The sequence below is a fragment of the Aegilops tauschii genome, chromosome 2, assembly GCF_002575655.3.
Source record: "Aegilops tauschii subsp. strangulata cultivar AL8/78 chromosome 2, Aet v6.0, whole genome shotgun sequence".
Classification (NCBI taxonomy): domain Eukaryota; kingdom Viridiplantae; phylum Streptophyta; class Magnoliopsida; order Poales; family Poaceae; genus Aegilops; species Aegilops tauschii.
Genome location: NC_053036.3, coordinates 584,142,037 through 584,146,953, shown reverse-complemented (window position 1 = coordinate 584,146,953; position 4,917 = coordinate 584,142,037). Strand labels below are relative to the sequence as shown.

The 4,917-nt window shown below is 50.5% G+C and overlaps 1 long non-coding RNA gene across 1 annotated transcript; it reads right to left on the bottom strand.

Moving 5' to 3' along the window:
• Window positions 1–953: 953 nt before the first annotated feature.
• On the bottom strand, window positions 954–4,469 carry LOC141041792 (uncharacterized). Its single transcript, XR_012203369.1, has 2 exons — window positions 3,328–4,469; window positions 954–2,570 (listed from the first exon to the last, which is right to left on the bottom strand). It is a non-coding gene; the product is annotated as an uncharacterized lncRNA (long non-coding RNA).
• Window positions 4,470–4,917: the final 448 nt, after the last annotated feature.

Sequence of the window (4,917 nt, the reverse complement as noted above, 5' to 3'; positions counted from 1 at the left end):
ATTGAAGCCTAGTTCAGGGGCTACTGAGGGAGTTCTGGACTAAGGGGTCCTCGGGCGTCCGACCTGTTATACATGGGCCGGACTGATGGGCCGCGAATAAACGAAGGCCGAAGACTCTCTCCTGTGTCCGGATGGGACTCTCCTTGGCGTAGAAGGCAAGCTTGGCGACCAAATATGAAGATTCCTTTCTCTGTAACCGACCTGATGTAACCCTAGATCCCTCTGGTGTCTATATAAACCGGAGGGCTTAGTCTGGATCGGGATATACTCATAATCGTAATCATATAGGCTATACTTCTAGGGTTTTAGCCATTACGATCTCGTGGTAGATCAACTCTTGTAACACTCATATTCATCAAGATCAATCAAGCAGGAAGTAGGGTATTACCTCCATAGAGAGGGCCCGAACCTGGGTAAACATTGTGTCCCCCGTCTCCTGTTACCATCGATCCTAGAGGCACAGTTCGGGACCCGCTACCCGAGATCCGCCGGTTTTGACTCCCAAGGGTTGTTCGGAAGTGGATCAACAATGTATCCAACTCCCTCCAAAAGGTGGAGATGAATGTCATCGGTCTCGATGCAGAGTACGCGGAGCGTGCCACTGGGAAGATCCAACGCGACGCCGTCCTTCAGTTGTGCCTCGAAGATGATGTTTTGGTGTACCACATCATACACGCGCCCTCCATACCAGGTGAGCTTCATGATTTCTTGTCTCGGGAGGACATATAGTTCTGTGGGGCAGCCATCGCAGGGGACAAACAGAAGTTGGAGCCATACAACCTTGATTTGAAAAGCATCGCTGACGTACAAACCAAAATAAAAATTCCTGTAGAAGATTATGATAAACCGACACCATCCCTATGTAACACCCACGATGCGGCTATATCTGCCACGTCTCGAGGCACGACTTAGAGGCATAACCGCATTGTGGTTTTGTCGCAAGAAGGGTCATCTTCACACAATCCCATGTAATGAACAAGAATGGGATAAAGAGTTGGCTTACAATCGCCACTTCACACAATACATAAATAAATCATACATAAATCAGGGTACACACATAGGTCCGACTACGGAACCAAAAGAAAAGAAGACAACCCAACTGCTAGATCCCTGATCGTCCCAACTGGGCACCACTACTGATCAAATGAAAAGAAACAACACAATGAACAAGATCTTCATCAAGCTCCCACTTGAGCTCAGTTGCGTCATCTGCACTGGTCTCATCGGCACCTGCAACTGTTTGGAAGTATCTGTGAGTCACGAGGACTCAGCAATCTCACACCCGCGAGATCAAGACTATTTAAGCTTATAGGAAAGGAGAAGGTGGTGAGGTGGAGCTGCAGCAAGCACTAGCATATATGGTGGCTAACATAAGCAAATGAGAGCGAGAAGAGAAGCAACGGAACGATCGTGAACTAGCAATGATCAAGAAGTGATCCTGAACACCTACTTACGTCAAACTTAACCCGGAAACCGTGTTCACTTCCCGGACTCCGCCGAGAAGAGACCATCACGGCTACACACGCGGTTGATGTATTTTAATTAAGGTCAAGTGTCAAGTTCTCTACAACCGGACGTTAACAAATTCCCATCTGCCACATAACCGCGGGCACGGCTTTCGAAAGATAATACCCTGCAGGGGTGTCCCAACTTAGCCCATTATAAGCTCTCACGGTCAACGAAGGATATTCCTTCTCCCAGGAAGACCCGATCAGTCTCGGAATCCCGGTTTACAAGACATTTCGACGATGGTAAAACAAGACCAGCAAAGCCGCCCGTATGTGCCGACAAATCCCGATAGGAGCTGCACATATCTCGTTCTCAGGGCACACCGGATGAACACTACGTACAACTAAAACCAGACCTCGAGTTTCCCCGAGGTGGCGCTGCAAGTGGCTCTAGTTTGGACCAGCACTCAGAGGAGCACTGGCCCGGGGGTTTAAAATAAAGATGACCCTTGAGTCTGCAGAACCCAAGGGAAAAAGGCTTAGGTAGGCAAATGGTAAAACCAAGGTTGGGCCTTGCTGGAGGAGTTTTATTCAAAGCGAACTGTCAAGGGGGGTCCCATAAATCACCCAACCGCGTAAGGAACGCAAAATCAAGGAACATAACACCGGTATGACGGAAACTAGGGGCGGCAAGAGTGGAACAAAACACCAGGCATAAGGCCAAGCCTTCCACCCTTTACCAAGTATATAGATGCATTAATAATATAAGAGATATTGTGATATCCCAACATAAACATAATCCAACATGGAGCAATCTTCATCTTCACCTGCAACTAGCAACGCTATAAGAGGGGCTGAGCAAAAGCGGTAACATAGCCAAACAACGGTTTGCTAGGAAGGGTGACAAAGGTTAGAGGTTCATGGCAATATGGGAGGCATGAAATAGCAAGTGGTAGGTAGCGCTGCATAGCAATAGAGCGAACAACTAGCAAGCAAAGATAGAAGTGATTTCGAGGGTATGGTCATCTTGCCTGAGATCCCGCTAGGAAGAAGAACGAGTCCATGAAGAAGACAAACAGACGGAGTCGAACGAATCCTCACAACTCCGGAAAGAAACCGAAGCTAACGGGAGAAGCAAACCAGAAAGAAACAAACAACATAGTAAACAACCACCACATACACATGGCATGATGCACAACCAAATATGATGCATGCCCGGTTTAAATATGCATGGCATGGCAAAGTGCAACAAACAACACTACAAATTAAGTGGAGCTCAATATGCAACGATTTGCATATTGACGAAACACCACATTTAATTATTTAGTTCGCTCTTGATTAAGTAACCAACAATATTAAATGTTGTTAACCATGGCAAAGGGGTGAAGCATAATTAAACAACCTATCTAGGCACGTTTAAATGAGGCCGGAAATAACAAACGACAATACCGGAAAATCCTCATGTCATTTAGCAATTTAAAACAAACACAATTTTAAACATTTGAATGTTGTTATCATGATGCGGATGACAATGCAAGTTTTAAGCAATCTTATGAAAAATGTTGACATGAGCATGTTATGAAGCATTTATCACCGTGGTGGAAGAAAGGGGTGCCACGGCAACGTATCCGAAAATGGTGCCACGGCAACATATCGGTTCCGGTAGCTCATGGAGATACCGGCGCAAGGAGAATTGTGCGGATGTGTGAAACACGCAAGAGAATGGTGGGGTGCTCCCGGTTACCGGGTTCCCACGGTACGGCGGCATGGCAAGGAAACGAGTGACAGCGTGCGACGAACAAGTCGGGCACGGTGCAAACGCAAGCAACTCAAACAACACATGCTTTCGTTCCACGGACATCGTTCTCGGCGGTTATACCTTCGAAGCGTGCATTCAGGGCGGAACGCGTTAGAAGTGGAAGTAGTTGTTCACGTGTCGTAGGGGTAGTAGTAGTACACGGATCTTGTCGGATCCACGGCGACGGAAGTTGTACACTTGACGGTCTTCGACGACGGTAGTGGTACATCTTGTAGTGGAACTTGGGCGTAGTGGTACACGGCGACGGTAGTGGTACACGTTTTCGTAGATGTCCGGGGTCGTGGGTAGAGGTACTTGTCGCATCGCCGAGCGTAGTCGACCTCAGCATATCCGAAGGGGTACTTGTGGTCAACACGGCCTCTAGTGTACTTGTCGGTCCAGCAAGCGGAAGCAATTCGAGGCGGTCACGGGCTCAGCAACAAGTCTTGGCGTCCCAAAACTTTAGGAGCGGAGGTACACACAGGCAACAACAACAACAACGCTGGGGTCTCGGTCATGGCCATGGCAGGAGACAATGGTGGCATAGCCGGCTTGGTGTGTTTGAAGTGGACAGCTCGGGGCAACAGGATGAGCAGCGACAGCTATGCAAGCGGGTCCCCAAGCAAACAGAGGCAAGAAGAGGACCAGGGACGCGACAACTCGTTGGACAAGGCATCGGGTAGCAGCAATGGCGCCCTTGGCGGCCGCCGATGATGGAGTCAAGCAAGGAAGGGGTCGCGTCCAGAGGAGAGGAAGGAGGCCGGGAGGCAGCGGGTCCGGGCGAGGGGAACCCGTTCCCGGCGTTGGAGGCCTTGAGCAGAGGTCTGGTGGTCGATGTCGTGCACGAGGCGAGGTCGAGGACGGTCGCGGGTTGAGGGTGCTGCAGGCGGGAGCGGCTGGAGAAGGTGGTGGAGTCACACGGCTCGACGGAAGCAGGGGCGGCGGAGCTCGCGCATCGGGCGGCGTCACTGGACGAGGAGGAGGCTGCGGCCTCGCGATTTTCGGCGGTGGGGCACCGGGCAGCGTGCAGGACCACGGCGAGGATGCGAGGGAGAGGGGTGGCGCAAGGCGGCGGTGCTCGTTGGTGCTGGTCGCCGGAGCAAGCGGCGGCGAGGAGGTGGTCGGGTGTGGGGGTCTCACGGTGGAGGCGGCGAGGGGATCGGGCGCAGGGAGCTCCTCTCCCTGGCTCGATGCGAGCGTGTGAGTGGCGGCGCTAGCAGGGGAACGAGGGAGAGGGGGGTCGAGTGAGAGGGTGGATAAGAGGAGACCGGGCAGGCCTCTTGGGCTGGCTAGGTCAGGCCGCAGGTGGCCTTAAGCGGGCTTCGGCTATGCACTGCTCCCCTCTCTCTTGATATTCTCCTAACAGAAAAATAGAGAGAGACCAAAAGAATCAAGAGAAGAGGCCATGGAGAAGAATACAATGGTGGGATATTTTTGTAAGGCTTTATGGAATGTTTCCAACCCAACAAAAGTGGTTCCAGCAAAATAGGCGAAGTTAAACCCAAAATTATTTAACTTGCGCGAAAGGAGTTTGAACGGAGTCTAGGATTTAGGAGTGTCCAGAAATGTTGAGACTTTAGGAGGAGCCTCGAAAAATGGAGAAAGAAATATGGAGAAAGTTTGGAGAACAAACATGAAGCAAAAGGCATGAGAATTAAATTGCAAGTGTGT